A 22,926-nucleotide genomic window follows, 5' to 3' on the forward strand; every position below is an offset into this window, starting at 1 on the left:
GGGCGAGATACTCTCGGTAGCTTGCCGGGCTCTCCGAGAGGGGCAGAGGAATCGAACTCGGGTCGGCCATGTTGGCTGCGTGCAAGGCAAATGCCCTACCGCTGTGCTATCGCTCCAGCCCGAAATAGCTCAGTTGGGAGAGTGTTAGACTGAAGATCTAAAGGTTAAGTTGATAAATTTTTTTAAAAATACCGTGGACACAGAGACTGGCCCACATCCACAAGAACAAAAGCAACCGGTGCTGGCGCGGATGTGGCGAAAAAGGGACCCTCCTTCACTGCTGGTGGGAATGCTGGCTGGTCCAACCCTTTTGGAAAACAGTATGGATGATTCTCAAAAAATTAGAATTTGATCTCCCATTTGACCCAGCTATAGCACTCCTGGGAATATATCCCAGAGAGGCAAAAAGGTATAGTCAAAGTGACATCTGCAATTGTTTGTTCATTGCAGCACTCTTTACAATAGCCAGAATCTGGAAAAAACCTGAGTGCCCGAGAACAGATGACTGATTAAAGAAACTTTGGTACATTTACGCAATGGAGTACTATGCAGCTGTTAGAAAAGATGAAGTTATGAAATTTACATACAAGTGGTACTACATGGAAAGTATCATGTTAAGCAAAATGAGTCAGAAAGAGCGGGATAGACACAGAAAGATTGCATTCATCTGGGGAACATAAAGCAACAAAACGGGAGACTAACACCCAGGAATGGCTGAGATTAGTACCAGGAATTTTGCTCCATGACTTGAAGGCCAGCCACATGTGCTAGGTGAAAAGGAAGCTCAGATAGAGAAGAGAGCACCAAATAAAGGGTGTTGTGAGACCCTCCCAGGGTGGGAGAAGCATGCTAAAAGTAGTCTATAGACCTAACATTATTGCCACTCAAGGCCTCTCTTACAAAACCCAGTACCCAAAAGAAGAGAGAGAGAACAAGGGGGAATGCCCTGCCACAGAGGCAGGGTGGGATGGGAGGGATAGGGGGTGGGAGGGATGCTGGGACCCGTGGTGGTGGAGGATGGGCACTGGTGGAGGGATGGGTACTTGATCATTGTATAACTGAAACCCAAGCACAAAAGTTTATAAGTCTATAACTGTACCTCATGGTATTTCACTAATAAAAAAAATAAATAAATAAAATAAATAAATTTTAAAAATACCATGGACATAAGAACAACAGTAAGTGTAAAAAATTCATTATAGCAAACAAGACAACACAAAGCCAAATTTCTAATTAAAATCCATCAATGTGAACAGACCAGATAATTTTATTAAATGCCTTCATTTAATCTACATGAAAAAGAAAACTGTGATTAAGGACATGTTGATAGTTTGAATGCTGTACTAATGATTTATGAACATCTGAAAACCAGAAAGTAAATAACTATTTTCAGGCTGGTGGCCCACCATTTCTAGAAATATTTTTTTAAAAAGTGATTGCCTCAAGGATTTGTTAAACATCATCTAACATAACTTAAATATTGATTCTTGGGTCTAATAAATACTAGAGGTGAGATGAAATGTCAAATAACAAATATGGGTCCATCTCATAAAGTACATTGGCAACATGTGGCCATCTAATACCTTTTATTTTATTTTGTGGGCATGAATGTTTCTCAAGATATGAGTGACAGTTTGGGGAAAAAGTATTAAAGGGCACTTTTGTTTTTGGAGATTAAAAGTTTGATCCCATGCTTTCATATAAAGTACATGTTGTATGAACATATTTGAGAGCCAGAAATAACATACATTTGGGACCACATAAGAATGACAAGATTTACATTGGTGAGGGCAAAACAAATATTATTATTCCTATATTGCATTTAAGAAAATGTACTCTTGGTGAATAGCAGTAAGAGACTGAATACTTCTTTGCAGAATCCCAAACAAATAAAACCATCAAGCTTATGGAGTAGACACCATGTTCGTTCCATTTATTTCTGACATATTTTCTCACTTTATAAGTAGAAATTACAAGGTTTTCTGGATTTTTTTTTATTAAATCACCATGAGATACAGTTACAAAGCTTTCATGTTTCAGTCATACAATGATCAAACACCTATCCCTTCCCCAGTGTACATTCTCCACCACCAATGTCCCTAACATGCCGCATCCCCCCCTTTCCAACCCTCCCTCTGCCTCTATGGCAGACAATTTCCCCCATACTCTCTCTCTCTACTTTTAGGCGTTATGGTTTGCAATACAGACACAGAGGTTATCACGCTTGGTCCTTGATCTACTTTCAACACACATCTCCCATCTTGGACGATTCCTCCGACCATCATTGTCTCAGTGATCCCTTCTCTATTCCAGCTGCCTTCTCCCCCAGCTCATGAGACAGGCTTCCAACTATGGGGCAATATTCATGGCCCTCTCCGTGGTTGTCAATCTCATATTATGTTATTTTATACTTCACAAATGAGTGCAGTCATTCTATATGTCTGTCCCTTTCTTTCTGACTCATGATACTCTTCATGTCCACCCATTTATAAGCAAATTGCATCACTTTATCTCTCCTAACAGCTGCAAAGTATTCCATTGTGTAGATGTTCCAAAGTTTCTTCAACTGTTTCTTTAACCAAAGTTTCTTTAACTTTGTCTGTTCTCAGGCCTTCAAGTTGTTTCCAGATTCTGGCTATTGTGAACAGTGCTGCAATGAACATACAGGTGCAGATGTCATTTCTATTGTGCTTTTTTGCATCCTCGTGATATATTCCCAGAAGTGGTATAAGACTTTCTGGATATTAGTGAGGCATTATCTTTTCCTTGTCAGACTCCCATTCCCTCACCACTCTCTGCACTGGATCATCCTTTAAGACTTAATAGACTGGGACAGAAGAGAAAACACAAGAGTACATGCTTTACTGGGGTTTGACCCCAAACACCACAAAGAGAAAGCCTCACTCCAGCATGGAGCTGGCCACGGACTCTGAGCATGGCAAGCTGCAGGGCTTCTGCCCCACCCCCCTCCAACACACACACCCAATAACAAAAGAGTTAGTACACTGATAATTTTGTGAGTAACAGATTTTTGTTGGTGGTGAATTTCCACATGAGTTAGGTACAAGTTCACTATAGAATTACAGTTTTTTCAACTTTCCAGTTCCAGCTAATCAGGATTTGAAAATGTTTAGATAGCAGTATCTACTCTCACATTTTTATCCTCTTAGACCTTTGCATTAGTTCCAAAGCCAGGTCTATTCCTTGATTTAGCTAAACTAATCCTTATTATTACTTCATCACACACCTATGACAGGAAAACTTAAGTCTGAATTGAATCTATTCATAAAATACCTGATTTCTGGTAATTAATTTTCTTATCCTATCTCTAACAACAACCCTTGAAAAGGCTATTTCCTGAGAAAGTTCTGACAGAGCAACTCTCATTGGGTGCAAGGACACACATTGACTTGATGTTTATGGGCAGAAACAAATACTCCATGGATTTCTGCAGTGATTTCCCACCTGCAGTAAATAAAGGAAGCCAGACAATCTTTACATGCCACTGAAAGTGATGAATGGTTAACTTTAAACTCAGCCTGGGGTTAAATGATCTCAGACTTGAGTGAATTACTGATTCCTCTGGGAAAGTGTTCTGTGAGTAACAGTATGTTCATTCATCCTGCAGATACACCAATGCGAGACTTTCTTGTAATTAGAAGCACTGATGAGACTTCCAGAGTAGCTTTGGCCTCTTGTCAGATGTTACTCTGTTTTTACTTAGCAGTTGTGGGTTCCCACTATGAAGTTTTAGTGGAAAACAAAACAATCTGAAAGGTAGAGTTCAAACAAACTGAAGTCATATGAGTAGCATATGGGCACAAGAATATTCTCAAGATGGTATTCGTTTTTATAAATAAAATCAATTTGAGGGGCTGGAGAGATAGCACAGCGGGTAGGGCTTTTGCCTTGCACGCGGCCAACCCGGGTTCGATTCCCAGCATTCCATATGGTCCCCTGAGCACCGCCAGGAGTTACTCCTGAGTGCAGAGCCAGGAGTAACCCTTGTGCATCGCCAGGTGTGACCCAAAGAGAAAAAAAAATCAATTTGATAAACCATACCTGAATTTTTTTGACTCCTTTATGGTTAATGATTAACCATGAACTGTTAATGATCCTGGGTAGACAGTAACCTTTTTTTTTTTTTGCCACTTTCTAGGTGAATGCAATGAAATAGACTACAATTTAACCTGCTGTTTAGCATATTAAAATGTAATTGTTGACAGCACCCTAGTTTATGAAGCAATAAACCAAGCACATGTTTCCTAAATAATGACTTTCTTATTACATGTCACATCTCTTCTTTAAAAAAAATTAATTCACACACTAATGAACTTTTTCCCTACATCATAATTAGTAGTGCACTAAAAATGGTGGAGAGTATTTTTATCAACTGTCTACCTTTATTTTTCTGTGACATTTTTATTTTCTTTCCTTGCTGCCAACCCCGTGCTGGATATTAGTGTGAGGGTTCTGAATGCCTTAGGTGACCTTTCTCCTTTTCATTCTCAGAAATAGAATCGTGCACAGCTGTGGACATTTAATCAATTGGTTTGTGGAGAGGAGGAGATTGACTTTGTAACGTAGACACTCTTTCCGTTAGTTATCTCCTTTGAGAACTCTGAAACAAAAAGGGTGTAGGAAACCGTTATCAAGTGGAACCCGCAAATGCCTGCATTCTACCTGAAGGTATTTGAAAGTATGAAAGTAAAAGAACATTGAGACTATAATTTGACTTGTGGTGCTGATGATTTCAGAAGACTGTTAACCTGAAAGCTTTGTTCTCTCTGGGAATATCTAGAGAACTGCAAAGGAGCATTTATTTCATCGTAGGAGTATGAAACAAGCATGCAACAATTCACTACATGGGAGTGCCGCCCTTAATATTTTTGTGTATCATTTGAAGGAAGGACGATTTTAGGCATCTACTTACTGCTGTTGGACTCACACAAACAGGGTAGGAGAAGGTTAACAACCCCTAAAGTCAAAGGCTCAGAATTTGAAGGGAGCTCTTACAGAAATAGGAGAACAACACAAATTTGAATACCCACTCTGCCACGTAATTCCTATGTCCTTTCATAGTAACTATGTTTACTTACCTGAGACAAATTGAACCATGGCTGGAGCGATAGCACAGCGGGTAGGGCGTTCGCCTTACAAGCGGCCAACATGGCCAACCCGAGTTCGATTCCTCCGCCCGTCTCGGAGAGCCCGGCAAGCTACCGAGAGTATTCGATATGCTAAACACATGCCACCAAATTTGGTGAAAATTGAAGAGTTTAGCAAGTATTAATAGTACTTGATACATGAAGATGACCTTAAAGTGTTAGTTACCATTGGACTATGTTTTACAAATTACCTCTGCTTTAATAATATTTTTGTTATCCCTTAGAAACATTTGCTTGGGGTCAGAGCTATAGTACAGCGGCTAGGGTGTTTGCCTTGCATGAAGTTGACCCGTTTACAATCCCCGGGCATCCTGTATGGTCCCTGAGTACCACCACGAGTAATTCCTGAGTGCAGAACCAAGAGTAACCCCTGAGCATCACTGCCACGTGTGCCCGTCCCCCCCCAGACACATTTGCTTTTGAATGTTTCTTTCCCTTGCTTTCTTGCTATTGTGACCACAGAGCTCAGTCATTTGGTTGTGGTGCTTGCACACTCATCAGTGTTCAACAGGATTACATCCTTTTTTATTTTTAAAATTGTATTTATTTTGGATGGGGGCAGGGGTTGGCTCACCCCCAGCGATGTTCAGGGGTTACTCTTGACTATGAACTCAAGAATCACTCCTGAGTAGGAAAAATTCACTTAATCACTTAATCACTTAACTTCCCGTTAGTCGTCGATTTGCTCGAGCGGGCGCCAGTAACGTCTCCATTTGTCCCTGTCGCGTGCTAGTGTAGCCCAATGGCATCTGTTCGCTCCGGGGACATGAAGGGCCTCAAACCGATCGTTCATGATCTTGACGAAGAAGTCTGACCATCTGGTAGGTGGGCGGCCACGCGGTCTTTTGACATCCCGTGGAATCCAGTCGGTAACAGCTCTAGTCCAGCGGTCGTCTTTAAATCTCATTACGTGACCAGCCCATCTGATTTTCGACACCTTGGCAAATGAGACAGCGTCCCTGATTCTTGATCGTCAATGGATGTCAGACGACTACTGTCAGATTGACACTACTTCCACTACCCAGCCGTCGCCACACTTCAGGACGCTTTCCGGACCCGCGTGGCAGCTCCGGCCGAGACTCACGCACGACTGAAGACCCACAGAACAAGATAAGCGGAACTCTCTGAGACCTTGGACTCCAGGCTCGGCAGACCCAGGGACAGAGCTTCTCTGCTTGCTCCCACCAACCACAGGTGACAAAGGGATTCAAATCAGGAGCCCCACCCTACCCTGCCCTGTCTGCTTCCATCAAGCACCCAGGGATCGAATTGCGCACAGGAGACCCACCCTACCCAGATAAATACTCCACTGGCAGACTTCCACTATCAACACTACTTCCACTACCCAGCTGTCGCCACACTCCAGGACGCTTTCCGGACCCATCATAAGACACTAAATACCCATCTTCCGGAATTGTCGTACCGTATTTGATAGGGTTCAAATATGGTAACACCTACAAGGGTGATTAGAGGTTGCCCCAAAAGCCTCTATCCCTCTCGGAAAGACTGGCAAGCTACCGAGAGTATTCCGCCCGCATGGAAGAGCCTGGCTAGCTATCCGTTGTGTATTCGATATGCCAAAACCAGTAACTACAACTGGTCTCATTCACCTGACCCTGAAGTAGGAAAAATTACTCAGTCATTACTCCTCACAGTGCACAGGGACCACATGGAATGCTGGGAATCGAACCTAGGTTGGCCATGTGCAAGGCAAATGCCCTACCCGCTGTACTATTGCTCCTGCCCCATTACAGCAGCAATATTACATACTTTTTAAAAGCTGTGCTTGCACACATGGGGGTCACACTGTCGGAGCTTGGGTACATTCTGCTTTCATTCACCAGGGGGCGCTGTGGTGCTCTCACTCACACGCCAGGTTTTCTCCTCCTGTCCAGAGAATTCGCTGGAGGTGGCACTCTCCTTTTGTGGTGCTCACACACACCTGGCTGTGCCCCAGAGATTACACAATATGTTGTGGTGCCAGCGGTCCGAGACACTAGAGCTCCTGAGTCTGTGTTCAGTATATGCAGATGGCACTAGGGATCAAACTTATGGCCTCACATTTGTAAGACAAGTGCTTTTAGACACAAAGCTATCCCCTGAGCCCTGTCTCTCCTTCTTAAAAGAAAAAAAGATGTGTAATTCTCCAGATATAGTAATAGTGACATCAGTTTAGTCAATAAAAATATTAATTAGGGTCAAGAAGATAGTACAGTGATTAGGACCCATGCTGGTCCCATTTCCATCTTACCATCACATGGCCTGGTAAGTATCACTTGATATAGCATTGCCAGATTTGACTCATTGTCCCCCAAATAGTGCCAGATGTGGGCCTGGTTATCCCTGACACTGTTAGGCCCTATCAGAACCTTAGCCTGAGCCAAATAACCCAGCTGGCCAAAATCACCAGGAGTAGCCTAAGTCCCCTAGCACCACTTAGGACACTACCCGTGCCCCCACCCCCCCCAAAAAAACTTATATTAATCGATGACAAGGAAAGAAATTATGTTTTTGAAATCATTTGTGTTTTTACTAAAAACTTTTTTGTTTTGTTTTTGAGTCACACCGAGCAGTGCTCAGGTCTAACTCCTAGCTCTGCACTCAGGAATCATTCCTGGTGGGCTCAGGGGACCATATGGGATGCCAGGGATTGAACTGGGCTGGTTGCATGCAAGACATTCACCTACCTGTTGTACTATCTCTTTGGTCCCATCATTTGAAATGTTTATCAGTCTAGCATTTCATAACTTTTTTACATTGAAAACATCCAAAAGTAAGAAAAACAAGTGAAAAAATGTTAATAAGTATTCTTATTCCCAAAAAACAAATTTCACACATGCACACAGAATATACCATAGGAGAGGCCAGAGTGTTAGTATGACATGATGGCATGTAGGGGTGTGCTTGCCTTGAATGTGACTAGTTCAACCCTGGTATCCCAGTGGTTCTCTGAGCCCAGCCAGGAGTAATTCCTGAGTGAGTGCATAGCCAGGAGTAAGGTCTGAGCACTGCTGGGTGTGGTCAGTTATTTTTAATTAAACATTTATTTTTAATTAAAATATATAGCAAAAATAATGAATTTATAAATATCCAATTAAAAATACTACCCTATAACTAATTTTTTAATGATCTGAACCTAACCTACATGTCTGCAAAGTTTTACTTGCACCTTTAATGGCATCAGTTTCAAAATAAAGCTAATTCCTTGTGTTATATTGTAATTTTACAATACTTTCAGAGTGAAGTATTCAGATTTGACTGCTTTTCATTCAAAGTGTCTTGCATTGTTCCATTTTAAATCCATATATATGCAGGTATATTTTAAAAGCTATTGTTATGTCTACATATTTATGTGTGGCATCATTCTTTATCTTAATTTGATATCTTTGAGTTTTCCTGTGATTTGGAGGATTTATTTTATATTTTCTATTCTTTTTGGTGTGATAGTTACCTGTATACTGCTTGCTGGTTTATGCATATTATATATGGGCTTATATAATTCCCTTCATCTGTTTAATAGAGGGTGTTTATCTTTGGTATATAATGTATTTCACACTCTTATTGACTGGAGTGATGGCAAGTTAGGTTAAAACCTTCAGCTTGAAAGATATGAAACATATATATCATGTTGGTTCATATTCACTTTTACAATGAAATGTGTCATGTTAAGTTGCTGGGCTGAGAGAAAAACTTTCCAGAAAGTAGAGGGCAAGAAAAATAACTATGTTAATAGCTTTTGCATAGAGCATATCAGATATAGAATGTGGAAATCTTTTCAAAATTTGGAAATGCTCTTAAATCCATGATAGTTTAGGTAAAAGAGAAACTGTTTCAAAAAGTACAATATATCAAACAGTTATACAGTGTGTTTAATTGAAGACTCAGTTGATTATCCCCTATGAACTAGGAATAAGAACAGTGGAAGAAGCAAAGGGAACTCTGAATCCAAAGAAAATGCTCATAAGCCTAACAATTTTCAGCTAGTCTGAAACAAGCATTGGTTTTGATTCATCAGTGAATATTTTTTGTTGTTTCTGCTACTGCTGGGGAGCTTGGGGGACCTTGTGGTTCTGGGGATACAACCCAGGGCCTCAAAGATACAAGGCTTGCACTCTACTGCTTCAGAAACCCCCATAGCAACCCCTTTTGAAGGCTCTGCTAGTGTGTATAGTACTGTATCAATCAACTGGAGGAAATGATATAAGTCAAATTAATGGAAGGGTTATTCAATGCAGTCTCCTACATGATGAGATATTTCTGGGGCTGGAGTGATAACAGAGTGGGTAAGGCATTTGCCTTGCACGAGGCCGACCCAGGTTTGATTTCCAGCATCCCATATGGTCCCTTGAGCACCGGCAGAAGTAGTTCCTGAGTGCAGAGCCAGGAGTAACACCTGTGTATCGCTGGGTGTGACCCAAAAAGAAAAAATATAGAGATATTTTCTGCTTATCATAGCTAACTATTCAGAAGCGGACCTAAGTTCAGACCAAAATGTTGCACAGATCAGACTAAGGCAGAAATCAAGTGCTGAAGTTAATGGTAGATAAACACACGGGCTATTACTTATCCATGCGTGAAACAAATATTTCTTAGCATCTGTGTGCCAGGCACTCCTTATATGTACAAATGTACTAGCAGTCCAAAAGCACACATGTCTCCTGCCCTCATGGAGCTCATAATTTTGCCGAATTGATCTGTGGAGGCAGGACTTTTGTTTGTCAACAATATTTGATAACATGATTTTCTTGGAATGAATAAGATCTGCAGATGTTTCCAGCTTTCACCAAATGGGGAAAATTCTGAGTGCCACTTAAATTTCCCCCACTTAACGGAATATGAGCTCCACATTTTGAAATGATGTGGAGAAAACAAAGAGGAAAGTGTGCAAACAGCAGGAAAACTTGTCTGCAAATGTTGGGCTTCTAAATTAGCTGTGGTAAAGGAAATATGCAATTATTAGTGATTTGCCTGGGATCTGATTGGTGAACTAAGGGTTCCTGAGAGATTATACTCAGCACCAAAAATCTGTAAAACCTCTTATTGAGGTCAATACTGGGCACAGCAATCAGCCTGACACTTGAAGCATAATGGATCAGATTAGTTTATAAACTCATGTTGAGAAGTGTTCGGATCAGAAGCTTCAAGTATAAACACAGTCATGCAACTTGGGCATGTTTAAATATGTTTCTGAGTTTCAGTGCTAATATTATAGCTTGCAAAAGAAAGAATGCCCCCTGGAAGAAGAGACTGGTGGGCATCAATGTAGACAATGTGCAATCAAAACAAGCAATCAAGTGCTCCCTTTATTAGCCCTTGAACTGCATAGTCTCTCTTGTGGAAATGAATGGATGGAGCGATGTTTCCCATGCTGTTATCATTGCTTGTGGATTATAGATCACGTTTTCTAGCCCTAGTGGTCAGTATTTTGACTTCATCTAATAAAGTTTATTGAGTCTGATAGTACCTCATTGGTGAAATATCATTTTATGGATTCAAATGATGGAAGGGAAAGAGAGCAATGTGTCCAAAATATAAATGAAAGAATAAAAAGGATTGGTTAAATTTATATTTTAATAATATGTATGTTTTTACTAAAATATAAAATTTCTTACCAGTAATTTTTGTAATTGGCATTTGAATGGAATGACCAAAGCTATGTTTGATATAATATTTTATTTTGAACTATTTGAACAATGCTTTTTAGTATTTGTACTATTGAAGGTGTGTACTCATACTACTTTATATGCTCATTAATTTTGTTTTACTACTTTATATGTTTATTAAATTTGTTTTATTGCTTTTATTTTCCTAAGGCTCAATATACTAAATGATCCTTAGTCCTGAATATAATGGAGTATACTAAAATTTCTTTGAAACCAGGGAGTGCTAAATTCAATGCTATGTTTCTAGTTTAGAAAGAGACACCCCTATTAGAATAGTCTTTTAAAACAAATTTCCCAGTGGCCCTGACCAATATCTTCTTTTAATTTCCCATTTAATTTTCTGCCTGGTTTCACATGAAGGTCTCTTTTAGTGCTTGCCCAACCCCAGTTTCTTTCCGCCACCAATAGGCATAAAGCAGAGTATTTTCTCAAGAGTGTTATTTTGCATATGTCTGAATTGCATATCTGGTACAAGGATTAAATTCTCAGTTTCAATGGCACCATTTCCCAACATCTGACTGAAAGCACATGCAATATTCCTATAAAATTGTTTGCGTCGTCCTCATCACTGAAGATAACTTAGTGATTAGTTCATGTAGAATGCTTCACGTTTCTTTTTTTTTCTTCTGGAGCCAATTTTCAGCCCCACCATCCAAGTTATTTTCAAAGTATATTTTAATTAAGGTTTTTCTCTTCAGAATCCTATATATGTCACGTTCGTAAAGTTAGACATAGTCTTCCAATTTAGAATATATTCTGGTATTTCAGTATTACAAATTTATAAACATCCAATGGCCCACAGTATGTATGTGTTTAATTTTCCAAGGCAATCTTGTGTAATTATTGTTCCATGCTGTTTTTCCCCTCCTCTCTTTTCACATACACCCATGGGTATTTCACTTAGTGATATGATATCAAGTGGGTTCTTTGAAAAAATATGCTTATGCAAAATCTCATTCATTCACTTTCTTCAACTGGAAGCGTCTCTGGTTTTCTGCTTGTCAAAAGCTAGCAATGCCTTAACAGTATGGTTTGCTGGTTGCTAATTAATTAAAATTGCTAATTTAACTAGGAAGAAATTTATCACATTAATTTAAGCACATTTTGCCAGCAAATCCAAACTCATAATTATCTCTTGCCTATGATTAATATTGAGTCAAGAGCCACCTAGAGGCTCTTACTCATAATTTTATAGGAATAGATCAAGACAAGGAACTGTTCTTGTCAGAGTTTTACTCAAACATTCAATGTGTCCTAAAAAAAAAATAGGTCATCTGAGCAACTAAGTTCAAGTTACTCATATATGTAGATAATAGTAAAGTACAGCATGAGAGGCAAAGGTCTAACTCTAGTATGGAAGCCAATGAGATATTTCACTTCTCATTATATCAGATAACATTCTCCAAGTGGCGCAATTCCCACTTCAAACTGGATTCAAGAATAAGTAAATGCATTGTTTCATGTATCATCAAGCTCAGAGATATAGGAAAGCATTAGGACTAAGTCAGTGGTATAACTGGGATCATCATGTCTCACTGTCATCATTATATCTTTTTTGGGGGAGGTGAGGCCACATCCTACCGTGCTCAGGACTCACTCCTGACTTTGTGTTCATGGATCACTCCTGGGAGGCTCAGTGACCATATGTGGTGTCAGAGATTGAACTCTGGTCGGCCACATGCAAGGCAAATGCACTACTCACTGTACTATGGCTCTGGCCTCAGTGACCACCTTTTGAAAATGGCAGCTGCAGAAACTTAGGCAGCAGACCTCCAAAAAAAAAAAAAAAAAACAATGTCCAGAATAAGATAGAATGGCTTGTTTGCTCTTTTTGGAGGAAATGTTCTATTAACCTTGCAAGTGGATGAACCCTCAGTCCTTGTGATCATCTGAGTGTTCCTGACAGAAACAGTCAGACTAAGTTCCCTATGAGTCATGTGATGTAGAGATAAGGGGCTCTCGGAACAAAACTGCTTTTCCTTTAGACACGGTAATATTTGAAAGAGGTTTTGATTGTCCCCACACATCAATGAGTGAGTCATCTGCTAGCCATCTCAAACGGAAATTGCAAAAGGAATAAAATCTTGACTCAAAGGTGGAGGAAGGGTATGTTTATGGAGAAGTTTCTTATTGTCACCTCACAGAGGTCTCCCTTTCAAGTACAAGGTGGGTGGTAGGATCCCTTCTCCAAAGCTTATCTAAATGGTCTCACCCACCCCACACCTGCCCAGTGTAGGGTCACATACCCTAACATAACTTACATGTCTCACTGGTATGTTAAGTCTCCACTCTTCGGTGTGATTTTTGAGTATTAAAAGGAGAGAAAAGGTCACGAGGAAATCTATTTTAGCAGAAGCTGATTTAGTTCAGTTCCTTCTATCAAATCCCCTCCCTTCTGCATTGACATCCTGTCTTCACATTTCCTTTAGATACAAGCTTGCCTTGCCCAGGGAAGAGCCTTATAGCTTCTTCCTTTTGCAGGTGTACAAGTCAAAGGGTGGGGGCAGGTGGATCTGGTTGCAGGGAATAGCTTTGCTCATGAGTTCTGTCTCAACTAGCAAACTTTGGGTCCAGGAGCTCCTTCAGCTCTGCCCATCTGCTTCCCCCTCACTTACACCCCCAAGCAGTATACAAGTACCAGTCAAAGATATTTTTCCCTAAACTTTGCCCTGTGACAATGGCACTGCATCTGAAGACCTAGATGCAGTGATCACCCACACTAGGTAAAGTGGCAGTACCAGTCATCCATGAATTCCAGCATCACTAGAGTAGACATGCTGTAGTATTTTCAGCATTTGTTCTCACCTAGCCACATAATATTTATGCCCCTTCTCCAAGATAGAAATATATTCCCTTTATACAGACTTTTAGAATAATATTGGTGGCAGTCACTGTAATCTCAGAAAAAAAATGCTTGTTGGACATTTTGTTTTGGATTATTAGAGTCTAAAGTTATAGGACTCTTGATTTTTCATAGAAATGACAAAATTCTTGGGTACAGAGTGGGAAAAATAAATAGTCCAAACAGTAAGCCAAAGTTCCTTTGGCCCTTTCTTGGTCACTTAAGTGACCAAGTTTGTCGTATTATGTGAATGATCTAGTAAACACTATCATATCCTCCTTCAGGTCAAAATGGATGCATAGTCCATTGAAGTCCTGTTTAATTTGTTTAAATTTAAAGTCTCATCTCTCATGACTGGATCTTTTATTTATTTATTTATTTATTTATTTATTTATTTATTTATTACGTTGGAACCATACCTGGCAGTGCTCAGGGCTTACTCCTGGCTCTGTGCTCAAGGCTCTCTCTTGGCAGTGCTCAAGAGAATGTCTGTGGTGCCTGGAATCCAATCAGGGTCAGCCATGTGCCAAGACAAGCATGACGACCCCTTCTCTATCCCTCTGGCCCTTGTGACTAGCTCATCAACTGAATATGTGTCACTATTACCTTCCTAGTCTTGGCAGTTCCTTTGGCCCTTTCATTGAGGGGACTTTGAATATTTCCTGTAGACCTTGCAAATGTTCTCTTTTGGATCTCATAGGATCTTCCCCCCTTTTTGTTTCTGTGTACATCCCATTCAAGCTTGGTGTGCTTCTTTTGATTCTTCTTTGGAAAAACTGGAAGGATCAGCATTGCCTCCCCCCCCCACCACCACCACCCCAGCAATCCGCAGCAAATAGCTAATGTTTCACGAGAAATATAAAACCCCAGCTCCATTGTCTCTGGTAAGAACAGTTTGAGGAGCAAACTTGCAACTCAAAGATTTCCTTCTGGAAAAAGCTAAAGCTACCTAAAATTTGCTTTTTGTTCAGTTTCTTCCACTTTGCTTTAGTTTAGTATTTTCTCCTGGGGATAACTTTATTTTGTTGGCTTTTGGACTATACCCAGAAGTTCCCAGAGCTTACTCCTGGCTCTGTGCTCAGGGTTCATTCCTGGTGGGGCTTGGAAGACCATACAGAGTGCTGGGGATCGAACCCATGTCAGCCACATGCAAGGTACTTATCTGACCTACTGTAAGACCCCTGGGTATACATTCTTAGGAACTGATATGCTATTTATTCCTTGTCAATGGAGCTGCTTCTGAGGAATCACATTCTTAAAGCATCATCCTAATCCTAGAATAACATCCATCACAGATGGTTTGTCATCTCCCACCACTTGTGTTCTGTTCTAGTATCTGTTGTCCTTTACCAGGGGAAGGCCAATATTTGTAAGAGACTTTATTGACACTGGGTTTTAGTAGTGCATTTTTCCTGACACCAATTTAAAGATTAGTTAGAAATCTTAGAATATCTCTATCTCTATCTCTATCTCTATCTATATAATATATATATATATATATCCCGATCACGATCATCCTGTTGTTTGCCGATTTCCTTGAGCAGGCACCAGTAACGTCTCCTTCTTCCTAGCCCTGAGATTTTAAAAGAGCCATTTCAATGCTCTTTCAGGATTAGGAGAATGAGACCCATCATTGTTACTGGTATTTGGCATATTAAGTATTACACGGGAAGTTTGCCAGACTCTGCCGTGCAGGCAGGATACTTTTGGTAGCCTACCAGGTTCTCCAAAGGAAAAATAAGATAATAAGATATCGAGCGTCTGGGAGCTAGGTTTTATTGTCTCTGCATATTGGCTGTTGATGGGACCAACCTGGTGCTGGCGGCAGCTGGTGGATGTGATGCCTACCTACTGGAAGATGGGGGGGGTCTGGTTGGAGAAATACGAGTAGGCTTGGAGACCTCAGCCCCGGGACCCGCATGCCTGGGTTCCTCTGCCAGTATATATATATATATTCTACTGAAAATTTGGAAGATACAACCATGCGGGTCCGAGTTCCTTCCCTCTATCCCTCAACTGGCACCTATCACAGAACAATCAATCAATAACCTATCAATCCTTTTGATTGGGGTTTGGGGCCCTCACCCCAATTCTGCCAGGGCCTGTCTGTAGATGTCTATCAGACCTGTTGGTATTTCTGTAGTAGAGTAAGAGGATTGTAGACTGCTTTTCATTGCCCTGGCCTATCAAAGTAGAGAAATAAGAAATACACTGAAAGAGGACTTCATGTCTCAAGAAATGCAGGAGAGCTGAGAGCTTTCCTATGTCACTCAGTTTGGAGTACTAATTTATGTTACAGAATGGCCCAGAGGCATAGCTTTTATTCTGATCTTCACCCTTCTCAACCCCCTCTTCAGTCAGAATCGGACACTCTTTTTCTGCCCACTTGCCCCCCAGCATATATTGCACCATTCCTTGAAAGATTTTTTTGAACTATAAGTAAATTCTACTCCTTTGGACTGAGGGACACCCCTTGACTCTGTGAGTCAGGGTAGATAGGCATAGAAAAGATTCAGTTTGAGAGGTCATTTTTTTTTGTTTGTTTGTTTGTTTTGGGGTCACACCTGGCGATGCCCAGGGGTTACTCCTGGCTCTGCACTCAGGAATTACTCCTGGCATTGCTCAGGGGACCATGTGGGATGCTGGGAATTGAACCCAGGTTAGCCGCGTGCAAGGCAAGTGCCATATCCGCTGTGCTGTCACTCCAGCTCCCGAGAGATCATTTCTAAGTCAGCCTCACAGCAGAACTAAAGGGATTTCTAGATACCCTCTGCATTGGTCTACCAACAGCCAATTGCATGACTTGTAAATCATTTTAACAAATGAAAGGAGCCCACATCAGCTCTCTGATTCACAAAATATCAGCTTTTCTATTGCACAAAAGTGGATGTTTCCGAAACCATCTCTGCAAACTGCAAAAGTCTAATAAAAGAAATGCAGTATTGTTGGGAGAGTCCTAAAGATTAACTCAAAGAGAAAAAACAATCTTTCCATTGAGCAAAATTGTAAGACGTGTTTAATAGTTCACCTTACTTGAAAGTAAAGGAGGCACTAGGTAAATGTAAATGCAGTACATAAGTAAGGATTTACAGTTTAACTCAACAGGGACATGAAAGAGATAATATGAAGCTGTCTTCTAGGATGCCATGTAAGAGCTGACTCAGTATTGTATATCATACTGATGGATACTTGCCTGCCTGCCTTCATGGAATAAACAGAAGGAGGTGGAGATGGTGTCTCTCATGATGACATCTAAGGATTTCCTCAGTTGTTTTTATTTTGAGGCCACACCTGGCAGTGCTCAGGAATTACTCATGACTGTGCTCAGGGATCACTCCTAGAGGTGCTCAGGGGACCAAAAGGCGTGTTGGGGAATTGTACCTGGGTTAACCGCATGCAAGATGAGTTCCCTACCCACTGTGCTATTGCTCCGGCCCCAATTCACTCAGTTTTGCTTCATACCTTCATACTTCTACATTTTCATTTTAGCACCTTAAAATGCATGTTTTCATTGTGAAATGTCTCTTATATTCTGAATGACAGATTTGAAAAATAATGGTACAAAAGTACTATGCTCCATTCTAAATATTCATATTTTAAATTATAAAATTAAAAATACTTAATATATGCCTAATGTATAAGCAAGATTTGCACATTATGCGTTCACTTGTCACATTTTGTTATAGTTAAGAAGTGAGTATTATCTGTCAAAATTGTACATTTTCAAACTTGAAACTAATCTTTAACACTTCTCTCCTAACGTTGCATTTAAGTTTTTATATATTGAGTAATTTATCACTTATTACCAAGATTTGATATTCCTCCTAAAATTGTTAGTAGGTGATTTTTGCTTCCTGAGAAATACAATGAAAATATTCAGAAATCTCCATTCTGCAAAGTACTTCACAAACACATTCTTGTTTTAATCTGAGAAGCAAGCTAAATTATAAAACTAAGGTATCATTTGTAGTTCAGTGGCATTAATATCTCCCATTTGAAATTTAGTTTATAAATGAAAAAGAGAAGCAAATGTTTTTCACAAGATGTAGCACTAATTGCTTCTGATCTTAATTCTTCCCAATGAATTGTCTTGACTATCTTTTAAGTCATTGCTTAAATGTTTAATGAGTAAATAAAATAATCTGTAACTGATCCAATAACATAATTTTTTCAAATTTGATTTAAAAAATATTGAGTTGCAATGATCTTTTCCATTATACTTGGATGATTATGCATGATAAAATGTTGATTGAGTAATAATAATTCTTAGAAAATATTATTGTTAAATTCAATCAATTAGAACAAATACAGCTTTATGTCTTTTCAATATATAAAGAGTAAAGTCAAGGATTATAACATTATAATAAGCATAAAAGCAAAACAAAACTCAATATCACAAATGACAAAAGGACTCCACCAGATAAATCTTCCATTACAATGTCTTCCAAATGTATTTGTTTTGTACTGAGATACATGTGGTTTTGAAGTTCTATCAATGCAATATTCATGTAAACTAGCTTATGGACAGATTAAGTTTTAGGATAAAATTCGTCTTGAATGCTCTTTTAAGTGTATCATGTATGTGTGTGTATATGTGATGACTGTGTAACAGAATGAACAGTGAGGACTTTCAAAATCTGTATATGAAGCTAGAAATTTACAGATTTTAGACCTTTTATTGAGTGATAGCACAGCTGGTAGGGTGTTTGCCTTGCGTGCAGCCGACCTGGGTTTGATTCCTTCACCCCTCTTGAGTGCCTGGCAAGCTACGGAGAGTATCCCGCCCACATGGCAAATCCTGGCAAGCTACCCGTGACGTATTCGATATGTCAAAAACAGTAACAACAAGTCTCACAATGGAGACGTTACTGGTGCCCACTCGAGCAAATCGATGAACAATGGGAGGACAGTACAGAGAGTACAGTGCAGACCTTTTATTGTGAGGCATAAAAATATTTTCTGGGCTGGTTTTTGTTTAATTAAATTACAGTTATTGATCTGAGATATAAAGAGCCTTGAACTGTTACCACTTTAATCATGTAATTATTCCTTCTTCCTCAGAAACCTGCTTTGGAATTCTATGTATTAGCACAATAATTTTTAGGTCACTCTTATTAAACAAGAACTGTTTATAGGAGCAAAATTAGAACTAAAACTTAACTGAAGAATGCAAAGTTGTATCAGTTTCATATCATACAAATTTGTCTTATGTTATAGACTTGATTTTGCCTTACATGTGAACAGAATGAATTTTTTTCCACGATGATTTGAGATATATGTGCAAATATATACTGTTTCATAAAGATGCAAAATATAGATGCTCTGCCGGGGGGAGAATTCATGCACATTTAATAGTATATAGGTAAGCATAATGAACTCTTGATAATCCTTTCCTTCCCTACCTTACACACACAGAAGCATACTGGGTATGGACCACCTCCACTCTTACTAAAAGACTGACAATTATGGCTGCAAAATAGGGTTGTCATTTTGATGCTGAAGCATATGATTTTCATCCAGTTATGAAATTGCATTTTATTTTCACAAGCACCTGCTTCTGTTCAATATTATATTCTTCACTTGCGCCCTATTTTCTTTTCTTTTCTGTTTTTTTTTTAATTGCACTCTTGTGCTTTACTGAAGATTTCTTAGCCCTTGGATAAAAAAGAAGAGTGGTTCAGACACTAGCTGGAAGACAAGAGGATTCTGAGATAGTGCTTTTGTCTTCTTTGTTTCGTGTTTGAATCTTTATCATTTAGCAGTCCCCTTGAGAAAAAGGAGACTTGTCGCCTCAACTTCAGGGGTTTCGTGTTTATCCTCAGAGCCACGAATAGCTTCTTTCCAAGAATTACCAATTTAGAATGACTACAAGTTTCAGATCAGAGCCAGAGTGGTACAGCACTTGCCTTGCATACAGCCTACCTGGTTCAATCCCCGGCACTACATATGGTCCTGCGAACCCCACCAGGAATGAAACCTGAGCACAGAACCAGGAGGAATTTCTGGGCATCACCATGTGTGGTTCAAAAGCAAAAAAGATAAGTTTCAGATCATTTAATCAACTCAATCCCCTTACATATGCTTTCTGTATTCCTCAGAGTTCATGCAAATTATAGAATTTGCAACTTGGACACATGAGATGAGAACTTTTACCTGGAGCACAGCAGGGAGGGCGTTTGACTGGCGTGCGCCCTGCCATCCCTAATGTCCATTCCTTAGTGTCCGTTCCTTCCTTTTTTTTTTCAAGCATCTGCTATTGGCCTCTCTTCTCGTCCCTGTTCTTTTTGTTCCCTCCAGCTTACCTCGAGCCCAGCTGTCTGGAGAAGTACAATGGTAGGCGCAAACCAAGCGCCAATTGTGCTGGTAGCAGCGTCTATTTGGGGGGAAGGAGGCCGTGTGGGGGATTTGGTGTGTGGCTTTGGCCAGAGCATTGACCATGTGCTTTCTATCGTGTGCTGCTTTCACACAGGATTGGAAAACCAGGTGTTACTATCCAAGGACTACCCTTCAGGCAGAAATAGAGAGAATAAGAGATTAACAACACCAAACGGAAAACGAACAAACCAACCCAAAACCCCCAACCCTCTGTTTTCCCGTAAATGGAGCAAATATGTCAGAAATGGTCTGGTTTGGGATGATGTAATCAACAAAGGAACAAGCCCTGTGTTGTAAATGAGCCACATATGAAGGGGCTTCCAGAACTCTGTATAATTCATGGAGCGTTAAACTCCCTAATCCCCCCATTCACATATACCCTGGAGGAAAATGTGAATTGAAATTTGTTCCTGAGATCAAAATCAGAATCCAATCAAACTTTCCCTTGGGAGCAATTCATAATACACATTCATAATGCTAGGTCACATGGGTCACATGACTTTTGTGTATTTTCTACTCTGCAAGTTTTTCGTTCTTGTACAAAGCATAAGCGATAGCACAGCAGTAAGGCGTTTGCCTTGCCCGCAGCCGGCCCTGCCAAGCCAGGTTCCATTCCTCCGCCCAAACTACCAAAAATGTCTAGCCCGCAAGGCAAAGCCTTGGCATATTCAATATGCCAAACACAGTAACAAGGCTCACCATGGAGACGTTACTGGGCGCGCTGGAGCAAATCGATGAACCGGAGGACAGTGCTACAGTGCTACAGTACAAAGCGAAGAGCTATTCTAAACAGCTCCACATGGATATCCCTGCACATTTACCTTTGATGAAGTGCTTACTGGGGAATATTTATCTTGACCATAAAAGAAACAATCATTATAACATATAAATATCTTTTGCCATAATTAACAATACAGATTTTTCTTTTCTTTTTGCTTTTTGGGTCACACCCAGTGATGCACAGGAGTTACTCCTGGTTCATGCACTCAGGAATTACTCCTGGTTGTGCTTGGGGGACCAAATGGGATGCTGGGAATCGAACCTAGGTCGGCTGCGTGCAAGGTAAACGCCCAACCTGCTGTGCTATTGCTCCAGTCCAACAATACAGTTTTTTTTTTCAAAGTTGTTATTATCACACAAGTATATATGTGTTTCTATTGTTCAGTATCTCATGCCAGGCACTCACAAGGCCCAGAGTTTGATACCTGACACTGCACACTGTGTGGCTTCTAAGCACTGTTACTATGGTCCTGTTCAGCCCTCTGGCAGTACTGGGAAAGCACAGAAAAAAAATTACGTTAAAATAACATAATAATACTTTATGTTGTCTGTCTATTTTGTCTATTTTTCTTTGACTTTTTGGGGGGGCAGGGCAGGAGGTGGGGTCACACCCAGTAATTCTCAATGATTGCTCCTCGTTCTGCACTCAGAAATTACTCCTGGCAGTGCTCAGGGAACGATATGGGATCTGAGGATTGAACCTAGGTCAGCTGTGTGCAAGGCAAACACCCTACCCATTGTACTATTGCTCTGACCTCCTGTTTTTAAAAGTTATGTCTGTGGGATTGTGTGTGTGTGTGTGTGTGTGTGTGTGTGTGTGTGTGTTAGGTAGTAACATCTCATCGTGGCATTGACATTTCCCAAAAAGTTAATGGGCTTGTACACCTTTGTGTTTTTGACTATTAGGATATCTTGTTTTGTAAATGCACTATATGAGTGTTCAGGTTCTTCATGTTCCTACTGTCATGTGACAGGGTACTTTTTTATAATTTGGGGGGAGGAAGGTTTCCCCAGTACTGCTTGGGGTGCTTAAGGCTTCTCTTGACTCTGTGCTCAGGAATCACTCCTGGTGATGCTTAAGGTGTTAAGGGTCAAACAGAGGTTGACGCGTGTACCACATGCACTTTCATCCCTGTACTATCTTACCAAGTCCCCCTGTTCTTTGGTAGTGCTAGGGATTCAACCCAGAGCTTCGTTCAAGCAAAGCAGGTGCTCGACCACTGAGCTACCTCCCCAACCCCAATTTTTCATTTTATCATTCAGATGATATTTCATATTTGGTATGCAGGAGACCCAGGTTCAATGCCAGGCATTGCATCAGCAACCAAGAATCAAGCCCTTGAGCACTGCCAAATATAGCCCCCAAGCCAAAACATTAGCAAATTTAAAAGTTTGTGGGATTTGAAAGTCGCTTGGAAAGTCCTTTTCAAGACTTTTTTTGCCTTGTGTGAACATTGAATTTCCTCCCTCTTTTTATAGAAATATTAATTTGCTAGAATCTAATTTTAAAATACTTTTCCATGGGCTGGAGCAATAGCACAGTGGGTAGGGCATTTGCCTTGCACGTGGCAGACCCGGGTTCGATTCCCAGAATCCCATAGGGTCCCCTGAACACTGCCAGGGCTAATTCATAATTCCTGAGTGCAGATCCAGAAGTAACCCTTGTGCATCGCTAGGTGAACTTAAAAACCAAAATAAATAAATAAATAAATAAATAAAATACTTTCCCATGAAAACAATTAAAGTCAAATATATAGTATGATTGCACAATATAAAATTGTAAAAAGGTGGCCAGAGAGACAATACAGGGTTAAGGAACTTGCCTTGCTCATGGCTGACCCTGGTTCAAACTCCAGCATCACCCTCAAATACTGCTAGTCGTGATCTCTTAGAGTGTTAGGAGTAAGCCCTGACTAAGGGATTTTTTGTATGTGACCCAAAGAACAAAAATAAAATTATAAAGATGGGGTCAGAGTGATAGACCAATGGGTAGGGCATTTACCTTGCACATGGCAGACCCGGGTTCAACCCTTGACATACCATATAATTCCCCAAGACTGCTAGGAGTGATCCCTGAGAGCAGCGTCAGGAGTAAGCC

Source organism: Sorex fumeus, unplaced genomic scaffold (genome assembly GCF_029834395.1).
Source record: "Sorex fumeus unplaced genomic scaffold, SorFum_2.1 ptg000086l, whole genome shotgun sequence".
Lineage (NCBI taxonomy): Eukaryota > Metazoa > Chordata > Mammalia > Eulipotyphla > Soricidae > Sorex > Sorex fumeus.